This window comes from Otolemur garnettii, unplaced genomic scaffold, assembly GCF_000181295.1.
Source record: "Otolemur garnettii isolate 467f Iridium unplaced genomic scaffold, OtoGar3 scaffold00093, whole genome shotgun sequence".
NCBI classification, from domain to species: domain Eukaryota; kingdom Metazoa; phylum Chordata; class Mammalia; order Primates; family Galagidae; genus Otolemur; species Otolemur garnettii.
This window is the reverse complement of record NW_003852488.1, coordinates 7454804-7464496: the sequence shown is the minus strand read 5'-3', so window position 1 is coordinate 7464496 and position 9693 is coordinate 7454804.

Below are 9693 nucleotides of genomic sequence, written 5' to 3'. Positions count from 1 at the left end.
AATACTCCATTTCCCGTGTAAAATTTTTATAGTTCTTTGTTCACCATTTTTTTCTCTTAGGAAACTCACCTGATATCTGCTATGAACCATCTAATTATATCAATGATAAAAATGTACAGAAAGCCATACACATATGTAAGAAGTAGACCAAGTATAAAAACTTAGACAATTCAAAAAACCAAACAACATGGCATATTTTGGAGTTAGATATTTATCAGAAGTCTCATCAATATACTTATCAATATACTCCCTAAAAAAGAGAGTTATACATCTATTTTCACAAAGATCTCCAGTCAGGACAGAACTTATGCTATACTCACTTCCTCAAGTCACCCTAACTTAATTTGCCTTCATGGTTTGTTTGTTCCAACTTGATAAATGAATTCAAGGAGCTATTTCAATGAGCTTAAAATTCAAGGAGCTATTTCAATGAGTACATTCTGGCATTCAAAATTTCCTAGGAATAGAGGTTATTCTTGACTCTGATTCAATCAGTTCAGTATATACAAGCTCTAAAGTGATAAGAAATCCAAACTAGCTAGAGTCATCTCATTTCTTAACAGAAGGGTTTCTAGGATTTTTAATCTGGGAGTGATAAATGGGTTTCGTAGTTTTAAATACCATAAATAATATCCATAAATAATATCTACTCATAGGCATTGCTTCCTCTAGAATAGAGGAATTTTGAAAACTATCTCCAGGTAATTTTCAAAATGTTTATGGCCAGTAATATTCTTATAGCCCAGTATTTTTCCTGTTTCTTCCTCCTCATGTTCTTCCTTCCATCAGTTTTGCATCTTCTGTGTTCTACCACAAACTGGTGAGGACACACAAATCCACAGCATGGCAACCTGGCTCTACTCTACCCCACCTCTTTCTTGCCATATCAAGTTATGAATAGGGGCTCAGATGATGAGAGGTAAGGTATATTCTATTTCTCATTGTGGTGCAGCTGTCTTTTTATTCATTTTTCCCATATGTTTTATGTTGGGAAACAACAAATTATAATGATTAAAGGGATGGTCTTTTCTGTAATTCCACTGCTTATTTGTTGTGTGACATCACTATATCATAAGATTATTGAGAGGTTAAAGAAGAAAATACCAAAAAAGAACTTGGAAGATTGTCTGACAAATTTAAGCATCCAATAAATTATTTGGAAAAGTAACGTTAAGGAGTCAATCAATCTTTTGCTCTTAAGTGCTTTTTTAAAAAGGCAGTCGCTTCTGGGGTTCTTCAGGTTCTTTGGCACACAGCAAAGCAGATGGAGAGAGGCCCTCATGGGAAATAGTATCTATGCTTTTCCTATGTTCATTATTCTTAGAATTCCTGACTTATCAAAAAATGTAAGAACAGAAGAGCATGTCAAGGTTAACACATCATCTGTAATTCTGGTATTTAAAATGACATACAGAACTTTCTCCACCATTCTTCCACTATTACTTCCACTTTAAGTTTCCCTTTCTGATCAGAAATGTAGCTCTCTGAAGGAAAATGCTGAACTATAGGAAATAAAAATGAAGTGATCATTTGAAAGGCAAACAGGAGTTATCAGTTAGATTTCTTTTTAAAATAGAGTATGTATTTCAGACTACTTGTTGGTGACAACCGAGGAGAAAATCTGTGACCCAGCACATTTCTTGACTGATATGAAGCGCCTGCCCTACTTTGACATCTCACTGAAAAGGGAGAGCAAAAAAAAAACCCTGCTTCCTTAATTTAAATTTCACTCTTCCTCAATGGAAAGAGATTAGCAGCATTTCCCTTCATTTTGGTTTCTGATGCCCGTTATTCCCCCGGTTTGCATTTAAGATCAGTCTTCTTTTAGACTAGAAATTATCTGTGCTCCCCAGACAGGTCTGACAGCACTCAATTCTTAAATGAATCTTATAGAAAAAGGAAAAAAACGTTCTCTGAAACAAAAAGACCTCATATTTTCCATGTTCAAACTTTTATTTATCTTCATTCTTCTTCAGAAACTAAAAACTCTGAAACTGATGGAGTCTCCAACTTTGAAATGTTGTTAAGTCAGAGACCTTTCCTCATAGATAAGTTCACCAGGAACTGAGCAGCAAGCTGAGGGGAACTTTAGTGCCATAGCCAATGCTTGCACAGGCTTTAAGTGCCTATTATAATTTAATAGCAACAAGTTTAGAAAACTAGAAAAGCAATAACTAGAATTTTCCTTCCCAGGGAGTTCAATTAATTCAATTGGGCATTCGCTTGCTAAAGTTTTACCAGAGCTGGAGTCTCTAACCTTATTTCAATGAAAATAAGCAGAATACCATTAATTCCTTTTGGGCAGTACATTTGATTGTGTGAAGAGGTTTGCAAGCTTCAGCTTGTAACCAATTTCCCTTGATATATGAACAATATTTTTCTCTTATTTTAATTCAAAAGCTTAAGACTAAGGTGTCAAATTTGTCTTTTATTTCCTAATTTTTTCCTTACACTTCACCAGATGAAATACCATAATCAAAACCTGAAAATAACAATTTTTCCCTTGACAATACTTCCAATTTCTACTTTTAACCAGATTATCTGCTGTCTCTTTTCTTTTTTCCCATGAAACACAGGTAAATGTGGCCTAGTTTGTTGGCCATGAATGGTAAACTGAAATGGTAAACAGAAAACTAAATAAGATTAAGATGTTCTAAGTGTTAAGTAAATTCCCTTTAGAAAAAGAATTCAATAATAGAATACTCTGAAGTCTTATAAATTGTACTGTAGAAGAAGACTTAGTAAAGTAAAAGGATATCCATCACATATTAAATGAAAGGGCAAGTTACAAAATACCATCTACTCTCTAATCATGTGAATTGCCTTAGAGTCATCCATGGTCCTCGGAATTGGGGCAACCCCTGAACGGTCCAGCTGGTCCACACGTCCAGCCTCCTGTTTCTAACATCATACAGCAGAAGTGGCCCATAGTGCTTTTACTTTTGCCTGTCTAATTTATAAGTCACCATTGTCTCCACCTTTCTCATTCTACCCCAGTCCCAACCTTTCACGCTCCTTTCAGCCTCATGGAAATTAAAACTAGAGCAGCAGCAGACATTTTTGATACCATAAAAAGAAGTCTCAAGAGCAGTTATGTCCTATTAAATGTCAAAAAAAAAAAAAAAGCACATACCCAGAAGCCCTTATAGGTACTGTTTGGTGATTTCCTTGGTATAAGTATTTCCCCCTGGTCTATTTAAAACTGGTAACGTGACATCACGCTGAATCAAGTTAGGAAGAATTGTGTGAAGTAAACATACCATTACACAATATTTCCACCAAACATTTCCAATAGAAATAACTTCAAAGGCATAGATAATAGTGAGATATAGAAAAATAATTAGGAAGTGATGAATTTTTAGTACTTATTCCCTTTGTTTTTAACTTATTAGTTTATTAGATTTAATTTTTAATAATGGCTGTTTCACAAACAGTTCACAAATTCCTGGAAGTTTAACAACTGGCTCTCACAGGCCGGCTCCAGGATGTCAGTGCTCAAGAAAATTACAGAGACATGATCCTGTTAACACTGAGCCACCAAATCACTGCTAAAAACTCTCTACTTAATACAGTAAAAAGGAAATACAGAAAGGAAATTTTATGTCAGAAAGGAAATTCATGTTTGATTCAGCTACTTGGTCAAGTTGTCTGTTACTTGTAGACTAGGCATTGCTAATTGATGCAGCCACTGCTTTTAGTCCATTTGTTACTATTCATATAAAGGAATAACTGAAGCTGGGAAATTTATAAAGAAAAGGGGTAATTTGAGTCACAGTTTTGTAGCCTGTACAGAAGTGTGCAGCCAATTCTGCTGCTGGTGAGTTTAAGGTGCTTCCACTCCTGGGGGAGGGGAGACGATGTGAAGAGATAACATGGGAAAAGAGGAAGCAGAAGAGACAGTAGAGAGGAGCCTGGCTCTTCTTAATAACTTGCTTTTGTGGGAAGTAATAAAGCAAGAACTTGCTCATCACCCTCAGGGAGAGCATTAATCTGTTCATCAGGGATCCACCCCCATGACTGACACCACCTATGAAACACTATCTCTAACACTGGGGATCAAATTTCAACATGAGGTTTGGAGGTTTAAATTCAAACTATAGCATTCTACCTCTGGCCTCCAAATCTCGTATCCTTCTAACTTAAACAAAATTCAATCATTTCATCCCAATAGTCCCTAAAAGTCTTACCTTGTTCTAGCATCATCTCAAAAGTCTGAAATCCAAAGTCTTGTATGACACTCAATGTAAGTTTCTGTCACCTAAGAGCCCATGAAGTATAAAATGAGTTACTTATTTTCAAGACACATGGTGGATATTAGGTAAATATTCCCATTCTAAATGGGAGAAATTGACCAAAAGAAAACAGTAACAGATCCCACACACATCAAAAAAACAAGCAAAGCATACATTACATTCTAAAGCTACAAAATAATTTTTGACTCTGTACCCTGCTTCCTGTGCACATGGTAGGAGGGGTAGACCCCTAAAACCTTAGGTAGCCACATCCCTATGGCTTTGCTAGGTACAACCTACAGGGCTGCTCTTATGGGTTAGAGTCAAATGCCTACAGCTTTTCAAGACTGTGGTTGCATGCTGTGGGCATCTCTATAATTCTGAGGTCTAAAGGGCAATGGCCTCACTCCACAGCTCTACTAGTCACTATAATAGAGTCTGTCTATAGTGGCCACCCCATGACTACTGCTTGGCACTGAGGCTTTCGGTCACATCCTTTGAAATCCAGGTGGAAAAAAACAAACTTCCACCACTTTTGCATTCCAAGTGCCTGCAAACTTAGCCCCACATGGAAGCTGCCATGGCTTCCACTTGCATCCTCCAGAGTGGCAGCCTGAGCAATATTGGACTCCATTCACAACTATTGCTGAAGCTGGCATGCTTGAGATACAGAGAGCAGCATCCTGAAGCAAAGCAGGGCAGAGAGTCCTGGGCATGGCCCCCAAATCAATCTATCATTCTAGGCTTCTGGGGCCATGATTGGAAGTTAGCCTCAAAGATTTCTGACATGGCCTTACACCTCCTTTTTCCCCATTGTCTTAACTATTATCACCTGGCTTCCTTTTAGTTGTGCAAATCTCTTCCAAAAGTGGATGCTCCACATCATCTTTATTTCCCCAATTGTTTTATTCTGCTCCCCTTTTAATCATAAATTCCATCTTTAGGTCATTCCTTTGTTGCCTTATGTGATCATAAGCTGTTCAAGTATCCATGCCACTTCTTGAGCACTTTACTTCTTAGTAATTTCTTCCACCAGATACCCTGGTCATCATTCTTAAAGTCAGTCTTCCACAAAGCCCTAGGGCATGAAGACTATGTAGTCAAGTTTTTTGCTATGGTATAATGAGTGACCTTTGCTCTAGTTACAAATAAGTTCCTCATTTCCATCTGAGTCCACATCAGCATCACCTTTATTGTCTACATTTCTGTCCTCGTTTTGGTCACAACAATTTAACCAATCTCTAAGAATGTATAAATATTTCTTCATTTTGTCTCCTTCTGAGCCCTCCAAACTCTTCCAACCTCCACCCATTAACTAGTTCCAAATCCATTTCCACATTTTCTTGTATTTTTATAGGAATGCACCACTCTCAGTATCAATTTTCTCAGTCCAATGTGTTGCTATAAAGGAAGTCCTGAGGCTACAAAGAAAAAAGGTTTTTGGCTCATGGTTCTTTAGGCTATACAAGAAGCATAACACCAATTTGTGCTTTTGGCAAGGCTTCAAAGACTGCCTCCACTCATGGAGGAGAGCAAAGTGGAGCCAGCCTGTGCAGAGATCTCCCAGTAAGAGAGGAAGTAGGAAAGAGAGGGTAGAGATGCCAGATTCTTTATAGCCACCAGATTTTTGTCTTATGAGAACTAATAGAGCAAAACTCACCCCCCACTTAGAGAGGGAATTAATCTATTCATAAAGGATCCACCCCTATGACCCAAATACTTCCCTTTAAGCCCCACTTTCAACATTGGGAATCAAATTTCAGCATTAAATTTGAAGACAAAGATTCAAAGTATAGCACTCCTAAATTTTCTGCCTTAGTCTTATTGCTTATTTCATGTCTTTGCTGAGAATACTCCCCCTACTTACAGCACCCCAATAGTCATAACTTGGCTCCTTCTCAAAACTGGAGTTCCAGGTCAAAATCATCTCCTTAGAAAGTGTTTGCCTAATCTTCTATTCAATGTTTCCACTTTCAATCAAATTCCTTTGTTTTATTTCATTACAATTGTGATTATCTGAAACTCTATTTTTTGTATATGTTTATTGCCTGTTTCCTCATCAGAGGGAAAATGCTTCAAGAAAGGACCATTGAGTCTGTCTCATTATCTGCTTAAATCCCTAGCATCTAATTTAGAGCCTGTGCATAGCAAGCACTCAGTAGATATGAGCTGAATTAATGTATCTACATCCCAATCAAATTCCTGAGAAAAATCAAGTGAACCTGGCTCATCTGCCCAAATAAGTCAGACATACATCCTCCCTATTAAGCTGCTTCTAGTGCTGGGATCTGTTAAATTTCTTAGGATTTGTTAAAATTCTTACAATCTCTGTGGGTTTCTTAATCATCTGAAGTTTGGATTTTTTTATAGTGGACTGTATTTTTAATAGCTCCTTTGTGGTATAATATATATGCCATAAAATTCTTCTGCTTTAAGAGTACAATTCAATGACTTTTAGTAAATTCACAGTTATACAACTATCACCACAATCCAATTTTGCAATATGCTTTTGATGTCATGTTTTAAAGACCTTTTGGCTAACCTAAAGTTGTAATGGTTTTAAGATGTGTCAAATTCAAATCTGTAGACCATTAAAATGCTTTGCACACCACAAAATTTTCCATTTTCTCCACTAAAATTGTTTTATTTTGCAATTTTATATCCATTTCCATATCATTAACTGAATAATATATAGCACAACCATTTTGTTATTTAACATTTTTCTTAATATTCCCTTCACTTCAGAATGTATTGACTCATGGGCTGTGTCACTACTATACTTCATCCTAGTTAAAGATTCTGTAACATACAGCTTCAGGGACAGAAAACAAAAACATGATGGTGAGAATTAGGGAACTGCATGAAGTCAGTATGGTGGATGTGGTAGACAAGGAGGACATAGTATGGTTGAAAGGTAGGTTCCACTGAGCAAATAAAAGTGTTGAGGATAAAAGAAATCAAGGTTCTCATTAGCAGAAAATCTGTTCATAAGTAGGGAAAGAAAGAGAGAAGGCTAGAAAGAGTAGAAACAGCCCAAAGATGATGTATTGGTAAAAATTCATGCATTTATAATGCACATATATTGCACATATATACACATATATTATAAATGTGTAATATTTGACCATATGTATGTTAAGACCTATGAATATTTCCTAGCTCTGCTTGCTGAGAGAACATGGAAGTAATGGCAATCCATTGGCATTATTTTTATTTCCTCAAAGCTTTTTTAATGTCTTGCTTAACGTAAGATGGCTAGATTCTCCTAACTGCTTCTGCATTTAGTATGTCCCAATATGTTTTTAGTGGTTTCAGTACATAATGGAAATCAAGCCTTACATAGATATGTAGTTGTAGATGAGAGGAACATTTTTATTGTCTTTGCAGTTAATTATAGATATTCTTCTATAATACTATACCAAAATTCACAAGTGGTAATTCTTACAGATTAATGGCAATGTGAAGTTTATAATCCTATAACTGAATACTTGTATTTTCTTAACATTAAAATCCATTGGTGTAATTTTCACATTAAATGCATTAAATGGGTTTTATGTAAATATAGGATTTTGGAACATCATTTAATTGTTAGTTATGGTAAATTTTGGTTTCTTGAGTTAGAGATCTTTGAGGTGTTGACATATTTCCTTATGCAATATAAGGAAAGATCTGTAAAAACTACGTTGGTTAATATTGCTATTAATCTCATCAGAAAAAGACAGGCTTGGGGGCCAGGCATGGTGGCTCATTCTGGGAAGCCAGGGCAAGTGGATTGTTTAAGTTCACAGGTTTGAGACCAGCGTGAGCCGGAGCAAGACCGTGTCTCTAAAAAGAGTCAGACGTTGTGGTGGATGCCTGTAGTCCCAGTGACTTAGGAGGCTGACACAAGAGAATCACTTGAACCCAAGAGGTTGTTGTGAGCTGTGACACCACAGCACTCTACCAAGGATGACAAAGTGAGACTCTGTCTCCTAAAAAAGAAAAAAGAAAGGATAGGCTTGGAAGGTGTCACATTCCTGAATTGATGGAGAAAGCTTCTTTGCCTCTTTGACCTTTCAAGGGTGCAGGGAGAAGTTGCCATTAATGAACCAGAAAACAGGCCCTCACCAGACATCAAATCTGCTGGTACCTTGATCTTGGACTTTCCACCCTCCACAGGAAATTTCTCCTGTGAGAAATACTTCTGTTGTTTATAAGCAACCCAGTCTACAGAATTTTGTTATAGCAGTTTGGACCAAGACATCTACCATTCCCACCACCTATCTCTGAGCTTAGAAGCTATTGTTACTCTCTTTGTTCATGTTGTTTTACATGTATGTGTGGGGGGTGGTGCAGGGCAGGGAGAGAGTGACATACAAATGGCAAATAAGTAGGAGAATCCTCAAATGACATACTTTGCTAAATGTATGCTAAGGCTTTGCTAGACAAAACTCATTCACAGGTATAAAAAGCTCATTGGCATCATAGGTAAGAACCTCTTTCCCTATCTTTTTTTTTTGGAATATTGCATGTTCTTTGCAGTTAAACAAAAAGGAAAGCTGGTTTCTAAGGGTAACTGGTTAGTGTATGTTGCATAGGATTCACTGGGACAAATAGGTAGTATAAGATATGTTTTTATAAGCAACCTCTTCCAGGACAGACAGAGGATCACAGAGACAGAATAAGGTTTAAGCAGTGTACTCTACGCTTTTCTCCCAGATTTCCACCAGTAATTACAAAACTGCGGAAGCTAAATGCTCTTTATCAAAGAATATTCTTTTTTGCTAAAAGGCTTTCATCAGATTTATCTCTTCAAATCCGTCAAGACAAATTGGCTTTAATTTTTTTCTAATTTTAACATTCCGGATACAGAGGCAGATTCACCAGCTTTCATATGCAATAAAAATTTGGTGAACAGACATTTTAAAAGATACAATTAGAATCTAAATTGGTGGAAATTTTTTAATGAAGTTTTTTTCTTTTTTTTTGTTAAATTGCCCTGCATGTTATGGAAATATAACTTTTCAATTTAAATAATCAGCACTGCAAGCACATCATCTTATAATAAATAACCTAAGGAAGAATCAATCCACCGTGACTGTGTGTATGAATTCTTGCAGCTAAAGTAATAGTGAGAGAACTGACTAATAACAACATAGAAAAATACATAATTAAGAAACATTACACAAATAGAGCCTAGATTACATAGAACTTAAACAAACACCCTTGAAATACTTTGTAGTTTCCTACGCTAGTTTTCTTTTTCATTTGTTTTTTCACTTTTATCAAATATAAATTTAACATTATATGGAAATATTTTCAGGGAGAAATATTGACTTTTTGAGTGCAGCTATGTCTTCATCTCTATGTATTTTTTCAGTGTCACTCATTTTAGTTCTGTGCCTGGAGTTGACTGAAGAGGTAATTTTCTGAAAAAATAAAAACCTCTATCAACTTGGAAAAGTCAGTGGAAAAAAAGTTA